Raw genomic sequence first — 16,642 nt, 5'->3', positions numbered from 1 at the left:
ACGAAGTCGGCCTGGTCTTGGTTGAGGTGTAGCTGTTCCTTCGCATTTCCATTTATGGTCACATCAGCAATGGCGAACTTGGGCAGTTTTAGAAGGGATGAAATTCACTGATGGATTGTTACTTAGGTGACACCCAGTGTCTAGTGCACCCTCGGAGACACTGAGCTCTTGTGACCGACCCACTCTGCTGTTATTACTTTTATACTGACGACACACTACTGGCCGTTAAAATTGCTACACCAAGAAGAAATGCAGATGATGAACGGGTTTTCATTGGACAAATATATTATACTAGAACTGACATGTGATTACATTTTCATTCAATTTGGGTTCATAGATCCTAAGGAAATCAATATCCAGAACAACCACCTCTGGCCGTAATAACGGCCTTGATACGCCTGAGCATTGCGTCAAACAGAGCTTGGATGACGTATACAGGTACAGCTGCCCATGCAGCTTCAACACGATACCACAGTTCATCAAGAGTAGTGACTGGCGTATTGTGACGAGCCAGCTGATCGGCCATCATTGACCAGACGTTTTCAATTAGTGAGAGATCTGGAGAATATGCTGGTCAGGGCAGCAGTCGAACATTTTCTGTATCCAGAAAGGCCCGTACAGGACCTGCAACATGCGGTCGTGCATTATCCTGCTGAAATGTAGGGTTTCACACGGATCGAATGAAGAGTAGAAATGGCTCTGAGCTCTATGGGACTTAACTGCTGAGGTCATCAGTCCCCTAGAACTTAGAACTACTTAAACCTAACTAACATAAGGACATCACACACGTCCATGCCCGAGGCAGGATTCGAACCTGCGACAGTAGCGGTCGCGCGGTTCCAGACTGTAGCGCCTAAAACCACTCGGTCACGCCGGCCGGCATGAAGGGTAGAGCCACGGGTCGTAACACATCTGAACTGTAACTTCCACTGTTCAAAGTGCCGTCAATGCGAACAAGAGGTGACCGAGATGTGTAACTAATGGCACCGCATACCACCATGCCAGGTGATACGCCAGTATGGCGATGACGAATACACGCTTCCAATTTGCGTTCACCGCGATGTTGCCAAACACGGATGCGACCTCCATGATGCTGTAAACGAAACCTGGATTCATCCGAAAAAATGACGTTTTGCCATTCGTGCACCCAGGTTCGTCGTTGAGTACACAATCGCAGGCGCTCCTGTCTGTGATGCAGCGTCAAGGGTAACCGCAGCCATGATATCCGAGCTGATAGTCCATGCTGCTGCAAATGTGGTCGAACTGTTCGTACAAATGGTTGTCGTGTTGCAAACGTCCCCACCTATTGACTCAGGGATCGAGACGTGGCTGCATGATCCATTACAGCCATACGGATAAGATGCCTGTCGTCTCGACTGCTAGTGATACGAGGCCGTTGGGATCCAGCACGGCGTTCCGTATTAGACTCCTGAACCCACCGATTTCATATTCTGATTACACTCATTGGATCTCGACCAAAGCGAGCAACAATGTCGCGAAACGATATACCGCAATTGCGATTAGCTACAATCCGACCTTTATCAAAGTCGGAAACTTTATGGTACGCATTTCTCCTCCTTACACGAGGCATCACAACAACCTTTAACCAGGCAACGCCGGTCAGCTGCTGTTTGTGTATGAGAAATCGGTTGGAAACTTTCCTCATGTCAGCACGTTGTAGGTGTCTCCACCAGTGCCAACCTTGTGTGAATGCTCTGAAAAGCTAATCATTTGCATATCGCAGCATCTTCTTCCTGTCGGTTAAATTTCTCGTCTGTACCACGTCATCTTCGAGGTGTAGCAATTTTAATGGGCAGTAGTGTACTAATAGGACCGCCACTCGTGGTATCTAGTGACCAATTCCGCATTACATAGGGGTTTGCTGATATTTTTATCAGATAGTTTATAAGTAAGTAATTGTTCGGCGTGGTTAATGCAAATTTAGTATGACTATATAAATAGGAACCAATGTCGCAAGAGGAATTTCTTGCTGACCCGAAACAACGAAACGAATGAGGCACTGAACACATACGTACTCTGAGGGCACTAATGCAAATTCCCGTTAGACCATCCCGACTGACGTTTTCCTTGGTTTCATAAAATCTATCAAGATGCATCCGCGAGGGTACCTTGGAAAATGGATACTAAGGATTTGCTTTCTCGTTCTTGACCAATCCGAGTATGTGATCTGTCACTAATGACCTCATCGTTGACGGGACGTTGGACTAAAATTTTCCATCCTTTATTTCCAATAAGATCTGCGCGGCCAAATTTCAACTTACGCACGTTTCGTGCTTCGCGGTGTTTCATTAATCAATTCTCCTACAAATCAGAGAAATTCTACAAGATGGCTAATATAATGTAGTATCGGTGTAAGCTGGAATTAAATTGTACGTAAAATGTCTGTGACTTTTTCTATAGCTCAGGTTTTCTCTTACGAGATGTTTAATTAGTAATTCATGCTAACAATATATCAGTTACACTTTCAGTAATATTTAAATCTGCTTAGCGTGGCATTGTATTATCGTTCGCGATTTCATTATCGCTGTCTGGCAGACATTTAATAACTTTTCAGCTGCTGTGATTATTTATAGTACTTCCGATGCTCCTTCAAATTATTCACTTGTATTTCTGTGACACTCAATACTTTTATTGGAAAGATTATACTACTACTGTTGACAGGAAGCTACTTACCTGAGTGTACGTGTCGGGTAGCAGTGATATTTCTGTTGGTGTTGTGGCTCCTATTGATTGGCTTGTTGCTAGATACAAGAAGACGTATCATTATACTAACGAATCTAGATTAGCATAAGGGAAACAACATGCCTGACGAATCCCTAAAGGCCATTTCACTGCTTTCAACAACTGCCGTGACTAAGTTTCGTACATTCAATGCCGCTAACACTGTACTAGAAAGTCGTACATATTCATTACTAAATAAGGGATATTCTGCGAGATTCTGGCTATCGATTCAGCACTCCGTAATGCGGTTAGTTAATCGCATGCCGTTTATCGTGCAAGTAATTAGTGAGGTGGCTTTCGAATACCGATTCGTTATTCTCAGATACGTTTCATTTCTGTAATTCATTCTCGCTGTGCTGCGAAGCACAGATAACTTTTACATAGACTTGTCCACTTATTTTAATTAACTGTGACATAAATACTATAATGTAAACAGTAAGTATAATTAACTTAAAGTTGAACATTATTACATAACTGGGGGAGAGGGGAATTTTGGAAAACGAAAACCTTGAAAAATTTTTCGGAAATATAATTCTGTTATCGGGGGAACTGAGGAAGTATTTTATCTGCATAGCCTTACTACCAACGCCATCTCTGCTATTTTAGTTCAAACAACACATGCTTACTTTTCTGGATATTCTCCGTCTCTCCCTCTCTCTCTTCAAATAAGTCGATATGACTTTTCTTTTGCCGTCTCTGGTGTTGGATTCATGACGATGATTGCAAGATATCGGTGCAGGTGTCGCACATATCGACGTCACAATGTTTTCTAACTTTCCTAGGCAAAGCTGGCAGTTCATGCAATACCTTATACAAAGTCTTACTTCTCCCTTACGGAGCCAAAGTGAAATGTGTTTTTCTGTGATTTACGTTTTTGTGGGCGTAAAAGATATGGTTAGCAGTGATTTCGGTCGACATTTGACAAGTGGTTGTAATTTCTCCAAACTTAAGTACAACAATGTAATTGCTCCTTACGTCCATTTCTGGTTCTTCTCTTCCATGCGACGGATACGTAATTTATTCTGAGCACAGCTACCAGAAGTTGCGGCTTTCGATGTACCTTTTGTGGTGGTTGTTTTGTGGGTATTTTGTTTTTGTTATGTCTCTGTGCTCTTTTATTTACTGTGTATTAACTGAAAGTGAGGAAGTAGGTATCTATTACCTAAAGTAATTATTGACTGAAGATATTGGCCTGCGTGGGAAGCCGAACCAAAATTTTCTGATAATTTAATAAATTACTACCGTTTCTAGGAACTTCGTTTGATGCAAACTAGTGTTTCAACCTTGTTTAAAGTAAAGCTAAAAAGCTGCAAATGAATAATTTTCATTTTATTTTTAAAATAAATACAATAACTGCAAAATTACGTCGTAAGAAATAATACCACTGCGATACCAACTTACTGAGTGAGATCACTGAGTACTTAGTAAGAGTGATGCAATGTGTAAGGTCGGGTTTGGGTGGCGATTTGTGTTTTTATTTTTGCTGAGTTTGACCTGTGCATTTCCTGTTGGTTTGCGTGCCACTGAAGTAAATGATAATCTTATTTCTGGCGTTATGGGCTTAGTTTCGTTTTTCTGGAATAATTTGACGGGATCGCTAAAGCTCCTATAGATGATAGGACCAAACCACGCACCGCGTACCGACCGAAGAAAAACACATAAATCTCTTTCACTCTCGTTGGTCAGATACGAGGGACGCTGAGGGGTCCGTGGTTTAGGCTGTAGACCGGACTTCGGTATTACCGTCTGTGGATATTTTTGGCTTGGTTGGTAAAATAACAATTTTCCCTTTGGAGGGAAGTCTTACAATGTCAGTCCATCTCTGAATTTGCTGCTAAAAAGGCAGCAACCACTTAGTTAATAGTCCACAAGATGCTACTGGTAAATTCTTCCGAAAATAACATGTAGACAACTGATACAGGTTCTACCACTGCAGGCCTCTAGTTCGATTTTACGCAGAGCCTGCAGTTGTCCCAAACAATAAACGACATGTTTTGCTTGAGTCAGCTTCCAGTAAATGTCTTTAATGTGAATGACTTATGAAGATGAAGAGCCAAGTCTTATCTCTCTCATGAAGGAATAGCATGAGAGAGCTCTGATGTAGTGTGCTCATTTCTTTTTCATTATATAACTGAAAATGTTGGATACCATGTTAAACACGTTCACTTCTTTTCTGATCCTTGTGGATGTCAAAGTAAAAACCATGCTATGGTCAGATTCAGTTTAGTGCTTGTGAAGCAGGGAAGATTTCATTCATCTCCCATTACTTTCCAGTAAGAGGCGACTCTTACTTTCCATGTAACAGAGATTTCAGCATGGTAAAAAGGAAAATTAGAAAGGTGGACAGAACATATTCCTGAAAGAATATGCATAATTTTTTATAATTATTTTCACTTCAAAAGTTACCTTTTTTCTGGGCTTTACTTTTATGTAAATCCCAGAAAAAGGTAACTTTTGAAGTGAAAATAATTAATGTGGCCAAAGTTGTCCCAAAAGAATGCTACTTCTGTTGAAAGTCAAGGAAGGGATACGCACAGAAATAATAAACAGCACTTTCATACATCGCAATTCATACAGCCCTGCTATTCACATGACCATCTTGGTGTAGTGAAAGTTAGGCCATTCATTGATGGAACAGAAGAATAAGCATTCTGATTGGCTGATCCATCTGTAATTTTACCAAGCCCTGTAAAGCAGTCTTATGGAGATCATGTGTCTATAAATGAGAGGAAAATGCATAACGTAAGGCCCTTTCTACCATTCTTGACAAAAGAAGAAATCATCCAGAACTTCTACTCTAACGTATACCCTTGGTCAATATGTGTGAAAGAATTAACAACGTGTAAAGCACAATAACAAGAAAAATGGAAAATTGCGTAATTTGTTTGATTTTCGTCAATATTAGCAATAAAGCGTAAGCTAAGTAATGACTGATGCTTATTTATTGCAGAATTTTGAGAAAGTCCACGTGTTCACTACATAAATTTTACCTTAATATCAAGAAAACGTTACAAGACTGTCGATAATGCATTGGTATTCTTTCAGCTCCATTCAATTCAACAAAAAAGATAAGCAAAACTCAATTTCAACTTAACTTTAAGATCTGAGATGTTTTTAGTATCTCATCTAAAGTTTAGTTTTTTTGGACATGTGTGGTTTCTCAATATTCCCATTCAGTTGTAACAGGTGTCACATAGATTTAGTCATTGTACCATGTAACACAATATCTTTACGATAATAGATCAGTATACTATAATTTTTATGTCACTATAGATTTGTATTTTCTACTGGTATACACTTCAGCAATTAAAAAAAATTTAAATTATGCCACCGTAGTTGTGCTTTTGTCACGCCCTAAGCAACATAATATCTCTCTTATTTATTTCTAAAGTTAGTATACCAGCTAACGGTAAATCAATAAAACGATGAATAAAGCATGAAGAGACCAATGTGGAGCCATTAGAGCAGTTTTTTTTTTTGTAAGTTTTGCTGTGAGGCTTGGTTGGTTGGTTGTTCTCGGAGAAGGAGACCAGACAGCAAGGTCATCGGTCTCATCGGATTAGGGAAGGATGGGGTAGGAAGTCGGCCGGGCCCTTTCAGAGGAACCATCCCGGCATTTGCCTAGAGTGATTTAGGGAAATCACGGAAAACGTAAATCAGGATGACCGGACGCGAGATTGAACGGTCGTCCCGAATGCGAGTCCAGTGTCTAACCACTGCGCCACCTCGGCTGGTGAGGCTCTGTATTTTTATTTAAAAATTAAAAATTGTTGTTTATGTATTAATTTTTTTTATTTGTGCTATAATTCTGCAGCCCTGAACACATAATTCCATTTTTTCAAGCTGCCAACACTATTAAGAACTAATAGTTTAACGGAATAAGTAGGTTTAAGATATATGAAGAGCAGTTGCCAAAATGGTATCATTTTCGGTAATTTTTTATCTGCTGTAGGGAATTTCGAAAACTCAATTAGAAACGCTGTTGTGTTGATACACAAATCATTTAAGACTAGCTGAGCATCTTGCAGTGTAAGACAAAATCCCTGTGATTATTGGCGTCCAAGAAGAACATTTTTTAAGTTAGAGTCAGATTACAGATAGACAATACTGAAAGAAATTAGAGCAGAACAGGACCATATAACAGTTTCCAGGAAAATAAAAATTCTTTTTTTTTCATCAGAACATTAGAGGGCCGAATGTAGATGAGCTTCTTGTATGTTTAGACTATGTGGAAAATTCTGAAGTGATATATGTTCTGTGCCTCTCTGAACGCTATGTAACTACAGCGATGGAGAAGTTAAATATTAGAGACTATAGACTTCCATTATTTCTGTTTACAGTTAGCAGGGAAAAGGGAGGAGTTTTCAACATATGTAAAAGTTGAACACCAAGTCAAAAATGTTGAAAGAAATAGCCTTTGTGTTGATCAAGACCTACAAGCATGTACTTCTGCATTGTTACTGAAGAATACTTCTATGATAATTGGGACAGTCTACAGATCCCCTCAAGAAAAAAAGGTATTTATGAGAATTCTAGATGCATTAATGAGATACATGTCATACAACAGGAAATAGTCAACATATTGTGGAGTTTTCAATGAAGATATCGTAAAAGATCTGGGCAGGGAAATGAACTAGAATCATTATTTTTCAGGAGACAAATTTTCAACACGTGTGCAGGAAGATGGTATGACATTGATCGATAACATATCTATAAGCATTGTTTAGCGTGAAACAATTAATTTGTATCCAATTGCTAGAGATCTATCTGACGCTGATGCACAATTAATGGAAATAAAATATACGGCACCTGGGGCAGGTTCCTACAAATCAGTAAGGCTATTTGATGAGAACAGGACGCAGTGGTTTAAGAGTAATTTAAAAGGCCTTATGTGGATGAGGCCTGTACAGAAAGAGAAGCTAATGTCAAATTCAATTTATTCCACAATAAATTCGTGTGAGTATTTGAAAGTTTCTTTCCTAAAAATGATCCAGAAGATAATTTAAAAAAAGTAAGCTTTGGGTAACTAACTGAATTAAAAGCTCATCCACGAAGAAGAGGAAATTTATATAAAGACCAGAATAAGTCAAGATTGTGTACTACAAAAAATATTGTAAGATCTTAAGGAAAGTTGTTAAAATGTTCAGAAGTATGCACGTCCTGACAAAAGAAATATACAGGTAATAATATTAAAACGATATGGGATATTGTCAAGTGTGAGACAGAACAGCAAGTCAGTGTACAAGATTCCATAACAATTAAACTAAATGACAATGTTGTGACTGATAATTCACAAGCTGCAAGTACTTTCAACCATCAAGCAGCAAAAACAGGATGAAATTGTTAAGTTGAAGACGCAAGAGAATATATTAAAAACGTCATTCAGCAAAACTTTAAGCAAAAAAAGTAGCACTAACATTCTTTATTGAAATTAATAGAAGTATAAAAATTTCAAAAATCAGAAGCTCATGTGGCGTTAATGGAATTTCAGAGAGAATTCTGAACAGTGATTCCACTGTAATTATTTGTGTCCTTAGCGATACACACAAGGCATCACTTACAAAGAGAATTTTTCTAGACAGTTTAAAATATGCAAACGTTAAACCTCTTCATAAGAAAGACAATAAAGCAGACTTAAAAAATTACTGTCTCTTTCCTTGTTGACGTATTTTTAAACAATATTCGAGAAAGTAATGTATTCAAGAGCAGTCTCACACATAAGTGGAATAACTTTACTTTGCATATAACAGAGTGGATTTCAGAAGGTGTGCTCGACTGAAAATGATATTTATACATCACCAAAAAACACAAGCATTAAATAATAAAATATCACCAGTTGGTATTTTTTGTGGTATTTCCAAAGCGTTTGATTGTGTAGATCATGTTACTCTCTTAGAAAAACCCTAGTTTTAATGGAGTTGATGGTTTTAGGCACAGCTGCTTTGAATCATACTTAGCAAACAGAGTGTAAAAAGTTTTACTCAATAATTCCAACACTGTCAGAAGGGTAAATAATTTTAGTAACTGTGGAGAAATAACAAAAAAAACCCACAGCATTCAATTTTGGATCCACTTCTATTCCTTATAAATATGTGAAGGCCCTTCCACTTAACATTCAACAAGCAAAATAGGTGCTTTTTGCAGACGGTACTGGTGTTGTAATAAACGTGATTAGAGAAAACAACAGACGAGATGATAAATGATATTTTCGAAACTACTGTAAAGTGGTTCTCAGAAAACGGTCTCACCCTAATTTTTTTTAAAAAAAAACACTATCTATTCAGCCCTATACAACCAACAGAGTCATACGAGCAATTGATGTAGCAAATGAGCACGAGTTAGTAAATAGGATACAATGCTCCATATTTTTGGGCATGCATATTGATGAAGATTTGGACTGCAAAAAGCATATTACTAAGTTTCTCAAACAATCATGTTCAGTTGCTGTCATTCTTCGTATAACTGGTTACCTTGAAAACAAGCGAATCAACCTCCTGACGTATTTTGCTTATTTCCTCTCAATAATGTCTTATGGAATAATTTTCTGCGGTAATTAAACACTTAGAAAGAAATTTCTGACTGCACAAAAGCGAACGGTAAGAGTAATATATGTGTTCAGCAAGGGAACACATGTAGATACCTCTTCAAGCGGCTAGGTATTTTAACTGTGGCACCACAATACATATATTCGCTAATGAAATTCGTCATAAATAATCCGTAACAATTTGAGAAGAACACTGGAGTCCATATCTATAACACCAGAGAAAAAAGTGACATTTATTGCCAATTATTAATGCTCCCAGTCGCTCAGAAAGGAACTCAACATGCAACAACAAAAATTTTTTATCATTTGCTGAATAACATATAATATCTGACAGGTGGCAAAGGAAGACTTAAATCTAACTTAGACTCATTTCTTATGGACAATTCCTTCTATCCTACTGACGAATTTTTACTTAAAAACTGGAAGACTGTAAAAATAAATAAATAAAAATAAAAATAAAATAAAATAAAAATAAAAATATCATTAACATGTTTTCAAATGTTGATGCACGAGTAAAACGGAAAAAAGTTGTGTGTTAATTAATTTTAACACTAATAATATATACATATACTGCAAACTGACTTGTTTCATATCATTTCGGTAAAAGAATCGTTTTAATAATCTATAAAAATCTAACTACCTAACTAACTCACTCCTTTCTATCGTTTATCCCGTGGTACGAGTTTTGTTATTATTCGGTATTTCAAAAACTTGTTTTAATTTTGCGGCCGGAAGTCCTTCTCGCCACCACAGTCATCAGTGAATCTGTCTGTGAAGTTTTAAACCATTGTAGTGTTTGTTATAGTATTTTAATTGCTTGTGTATCGTAATTTCTGATGCTGAGATTGGGGACCAGCTCAGTATTTGGAAAACTACCTGAAAAAAACGCTTATGTAATCCCGTTAACCAGACCAACAATCGTTCATCCACCGCCCGGATTCGATCCGGGTCTCGTTCGCCTCTGTGTTTCACATGCTACTGATAAGATCTACGAAATGAGTAACAAATACATGTTTACGTGTAGATGACTCGACAGTACTAGATACATATATTTCTAAATTTTGTCGTAATTTTTACAGCCCTACACAGTACACTCCCGTTGACAATGAAGACATCAGGAGCCAATGATATTATGCCATTGTAGTGTGATAACGTTAATAATCACCAAACATGGCCAACACCAAGCGTAAGAAAAAGTGCGAATTTTCAAAAGAGCTGAATATAATGTAAATAATTAGCAGCAGCTGCTGAATAGTTGTTCTGTAGAGATCTCAATTACGCTTACATATTGGTACATGTCAAACAAGGCAACTTATTTTTCTAGGAAAGCCGAGACTGTGTTACATCTGCATCTATACCCCGCAAGACGCCTTACGATGTATGGCAGAAGGTACATCATGTGTCACTGAAAATGAGGTGACTGAGATAGTGGGTAATGTGTGTAGAGATAACAGATACATAGCAGAGGTCTGAAGTGATGTACGAGGGGTGTTCAATAAGTAATGCAACACATTTTTTTTCGGTCAATTTCGATTGAAAAAGTGCGAAACATTCCTACTTCAGTCCCTATAGCTTCATGAAGTTCCGATAGGTGGCGGCGCTACACATAGCCTTCAAAATGGCCTATGTAACGTAGGTGTATTCCAAGCAGAGAGCTGTCATTGAGTTTCTTTTGGCAGAAAATCAGAACATCACAGACATTCATACACGCTTGCGGAGTGTCAACGGAAGCCTGTAAGCGAGAAAAGGCATGGTGAACCGTTGGGCGAGGCGTCTGTCATCAATGCAACAACGTCGTGCGAACCTGTCCAGCGTGCCGGCCGGCAGCACACAGCTGTGACTCCTGCTATGTTGGAACGTGCGGACACTCTCAGTCTAGCTGATCAGCAGATCACAATCAAACACCTCGCTGATCGACAGAACATCTCTGTTGATAGTGCTGACAAACTGGTCCACCCGTCGAGGTACTCAAATGTGTGTGCCCGCTGGATTTCTCGCTGTCTAACAGAAGGTCGTAAAGAGCAACGAAGCACCATCTGCGCGGAATTGCTTGCCGGTTACGAGGCTGACCATGACAATTTTTTTTCGAACATCGTCACAGACGATGAAACATGGCTTCATCGCTTCGAACCGGAAACAAAACGACAATCCACGGAGTGGCGCCACCCAACCTCTCCTCCGAAGAAAAAGTTCAAAGCCACGCTTTCAGTCGGTTAACTAATGGCGATGGTCTTCTGGGAATCTGATGCCCTCCCTCATGGCGAAACAATCAGCTCTGAAGTGTACTGTGCTATCCTCAGGAAATTAAAGAAGGAATGACTAAAGCGTGTTCGTCGCACACGAAAATGCAAACGAACTTCTCGTTCTCCTCGACAATGCAATATCTCACACAAGTCTGCACACTCGAGAGTAGCTCACAAAACTTCGTTGGATTGTTCTTCCTCATCCACACTATAGCCCGGATCTCTCACCTTCCGACTTCCATCTGTTTGGCCCAATGATGGATGCACTGTGCGGCAAGCAGTTCGTGGAAGATGGGGAGGTTACTGATGCAGGAAGAAGTTAGCTCCGATGTCGACCAGGAAGTTATAACCATATGAGCATAAAGGCCCTTCCAGTAAGGTGGCGTAAGGCCGTCGCATTGAACTGAGATTATGTTGAAAAATACGGTTTTGTAGCCAAAAAATTGGGAAATAATGAGGTTTATTGGAATCCTGAATAAAATCAACTTGCTTTCAGAAAAGAATGTGTTGCACTACTAATTGAACGCCCCTCGTATGTAGTACAAATCATTAGAGCTATGACTTAAAGCCTAATATAGCTTGTAAACAATTACTTCTTGATATATGTATATATACAGAGTGCTTGTAGTTCTTGGGTACCTAAACTGCTGGTATGAGCGACTTTAAAACTACAGGGCTGTCATCTGTTTTGAGAAGGCTGCATTAAACACTCAGGAGAAAAAAAAAACAAAATGATACTAAATTTCAATAATAATACTGTTTTGTGGGAATCAGCTAAGAATTCTGCAAGGCTATTAACTTCTGTCATCTATCACTGTGACATTTTCTAGATGGGCAAGAAATATTTTGGAGATAATGTGGAAACATATACCCTTTAATTTCATTCCAAGAAGACCATTTACTAGGCACTGCCTGCCAATTCCAAATTAAGCCACTTTCCTCATTTCCATTTGGTCTTATCCGATGCCATATACACACAAAAGGTCAGTGAAAATTAACTGAATTGGGGAATGCCTGAGAGGACGTCTGTCTAGCGTAACCAGCCAATAGTAGAAACGATGAAGACACCGAGACATTAAACTTAATTATCGGGGTTCAGGCAGACCAACGGGAGGAGCGAACTTCTTGTGAAGCTCAGGCTCGATTTCCAATTATTGACATGTTGAGTTAGCTGAAGCGTACGGTTTAGACTTAGGTTATATGAAGTTTTGCAACTGCATTTAGAGCTTAATATTTAAATGTCCGTGATTATTTGCATGCTGCACCTGGCAGTAAAACTAAAAGTTGCTTGGAAAGTAACACTACGTTCTAGTAATGACTCTACTTCTGCAAACTGAACGAGATGGTGTCGGCACCCAAAATGGGACATATCAAAATCAGTGCCACATTCTTCAAATTCTGGTAGTGGCTGAGGAAAATTTTGTGATCGAGCACTGTGAATTTTGCAAAGAACTACATATCGTGCAAATCATTTGCTTCTATAGAATTATCTCTCTCAAGACTAACATTGTCACAAGGTGAGGCCACAAATACGATGGGCAAAAAAAGACTCATATCAATGGGCAATAGAATAAATTTAAGGCTCTTATCGACGAAGTCAAATTTTGCTGTAGTCTTTTTGGCAGTCAGTGTTCGAATTTCAGAAGAAGGGTACTATGTGAAAGGACCAGAACAAGTTGTACCCACATAAAACATTTCCCATATCTCGTTGCTGTTTCATTCGAGCATTTAAGTCTTTTTTCGGTTGTTCCTACTAGAAGATATACGAGAGAATAGTGTCAAGGACAGCCAAATCTTAAAGAAATAGGAACAAAAGTATTCACAGAGGGTGTATGGGAACAACAAAATCAGAATTCCTGGAATCGATGACATCAGGATCAGCTCTTTTCCTAGAATCTCTGACATCAGCACCCGACCGTCGGGCAATGACACTGTTCCCGGAACTCCCTCCCCCTTCCCCACCCACCTGTGGCCAACGGCGTTATACCGACTAGCCACGGGGCCTCAATGTACTGTTAGACTTGGCCCCCCACACTTCGAAGTGTGTCAATTTCCATAATTTGATTGTACTAGAGCCATTATTTCTTAGCTGCCTGCTCGTAAGTACAGGTCTCATGTGTTAGCTGACGAGACGCTTGCACTGAGCAAATAAAACTTTAGCAACTCGAAATATATATGAGAGAATTGTGCTCACAGCTTTCTGAATCCAGAATACAACGACACGATAACGATGGTCCATATGACTGTAGATATCAGGAATAATGTGCAAACACAAACAAACACACGCACACGCATACACACAAATATATATATATATATATATATATATATATATATATATATATATATATATATATATATATATAGGGTGAGTCACCTAACGTTACCGCTGGATATATTTCGTAAACCACATCAAATACTGACCAACCGATTCCACAGACGAACGTGAGGGGCTAGTGTAATTGTTTAATACAAACCATACAAAAATGCACGGAAGTATGTTTTTTAACACAAACCTACGTTTTTTTAAATGGAACCACGTTGGTTTTGTTCGCACATCTGAACATATAAACAAATACTTAATCAGTGCCGTTTGTTGCATTGTAAAATGTTAATTACATCCGGAGATATTGTAACCTAAAGTTGACGCTTGAAACCTCCGACGTTCGGTTGCGTGTTGCAACAAACACGGGCCACGGTCGGCGAGCAGCATCTGCACGGACATGTCCCACTGGAAACGCGTCGACGTATGTGGTATCAGCATGATGGTGCACCTGCAAATTCCGCAATTAACACTAGGCTGACCCTTGACAGGATGTTCGACGGGCGTTTCACAGGACGTGGAGGACGCATAAATTGGCCAGCCCGTTCTCCTGATCTTACACCTCTGGACTTCTTTCTGTGGGGTACGTTAAAGGAGAATGTGTACCGTGATGTGCCTACAACACCAGAGGATATGAAACAACGTATTGTGGCAGCCTGGTGCGACATTGCACCAGATGTACATTCATTACGCCAGAGATTGCAATTGTGTGCAGCAAATGATGGCCACCACATTGAACATCTATTGGCCTGACATGTCGGGACACACTCTATTCCACTCCGTAATTGAAAGCGGAAACCACGTGTGTACGTGTACCTCACCCCTCATGGTAATGTACATGTGCGTCAGTGAAAAACACCAATAAAAAGGTGTTAGCATGTGAACGTAATGTGCTGTTCCAGTCTCTTCTGTACCTAAGGTCCATCACCGTTCCCTTTGGATCCCTACGTAATTCAGTGCTCTCCGATACACACGATCGAACAGCGGAGGAGTGGTACTCAAGCGTCAACTTTAGGTTACAATATCTCCGGATGTATTAACATTTTACAATGCAACAAACGGAACTGATTAAGTATATGTTTATATGTTCAGATGTGCTAACAGAACTAACGGGGTTCCATTTAAAAAAAACGTAGGTTTGTGTTAAAAAACATACTTCCGTGCATTTTAGTATGGTTTGTATTAAACAATTACACTAGCCCCACTCCTCACGTTCGGTCTGTGGAATCGGTTCGTCAGTATTTGATGTGGTTTACGAAATACACTCCTGGAAATGGAAAAAAGAACACATTGACACCGGTGTGTCAGACCCACCATACTTGCTCCGGACACTGCGAGAGGGCTGTACAAGCAATGATCACACGCACGGCACAGCGGACACACCAGGAACCGCGGTGTTGGCCGTCGAATGGCGCTAGCTGCGCAGCATTTGTGCACCGCCGCCGTCAGTGTCAGCCAGTTTGCCGTGGCATACGGAGCTCCATCGCAGTCTTTAACACTGGTAGCATGCCGCGACAGCGTGGACGTGAACAGTATGTGCAGTTGACGGACTTTGAGCGAGGGCGTATAGTGGGCATGCGGGTGGCCGGGTGGACGTACCGCCGAATTGCTCAACACGTGGGGCGTGAGGTCTCCACAGTACATCGATGTTGTCGCCAGTGGTCGGCGGAAGGTACACGTGCCCGTCGACCTGGGACCGGACCGCAGCGAAGCACAGATGCACGCCAAGACCGTAGGATCCTACGCAGTGCCGTAGGGGACCGCACCGCCACTTCCCAGCAAATTAGGGACACTGTTGCTCCTGGGGTATCGGCGAGGACCATTCGCAATCGTCTCCATGAAGCTGGGCTACTGTCCCGCACACCGTTAGGCTGTAACAACAGCATTGATACGCCTGGGCATTGAGTCAAACAGCGCTTTAATGGCGTGTACAGGTACAGCAGCCCATGCAGCTTCAATACGATACCATAGTTCATCAAGAGTAGTGCCTGGCGCATTGTGACTAGCAAGTTGCTCGGCCACCATTGACTAGACGTTTTCAGTTGGTGAGATATCTGGAGAATGTGCTGGCCAGGGCAGCAGTCGAACATTTTCTGTATCCAGAAAGGCCCGTACAGGACCTGCAACATGCGGGCGTGCATTATCCTGCTGAAATGTAGGGTTTCGCAGGGATCAAAATGTTCCAATGGCTCTGAGCTCTATGGGACTTAACATCTGAGGTCATCAGCCCCTAGAACTTACCACTACTTAAACCTAACTAACCTAAGAACATCACACACATCCATGTCTGAGGCAGGATTCGAACCTGCGACCATATCAGTCGCGCGGTTCCGGACTGAAGCCCATAGAACCGCTCGGCCGCCTTGGCCGGCTCGCAGGGATCGAATGAAGGGTGAAGCCACGGGTCGTAACACATCTGAAATGTAACGATCACTGTTCAAAGTGCCGTCAATGCGAATAAAGAGTTGACCGAGACTTGTAACCAATGGCACGCCATACCATCACGCCGGGTGATACGCCAGTATGGCGATGATGAATACACGCTTCCAATGTGCGTTCGCCGCGATGTCACCAAACACGGATGCGACCATCGTGATGCTGTAAACGAAACCTGGATTCATCCGAAAAAATGACGCTTTGCCATTCGTGCACCCAGGTTCGTCGTTGAGTGCACCATCACAGGCGCTACTGTCTGTGATGCAGCGTCAAGGGTAACCGCAACCATGATCTCCGAGTTGATAGTCCATGCCACTGCAAACGTCGTCAAACTGTTCCTGCAGATGGTTGTTG

Source organism: Schistocerca gregaria, chromosome X, assembly GCF_023897955.1.
Source record: "Schistocerca gregaria isolate iqSchGreg1 chromosome X, iqSchGreg1.2, whole genome shotgun sequence".
NCBI lineage: Eukaryota > Metazoa > Arthropoda > Insecta > Orthoptera > Acrididae > Schistocerca > Schistocerca gregaria.
The sequence above is the reverse complement of the archived record's forward strand: the minus strand, read 5'-3'. Positions refer to the sequence as shown.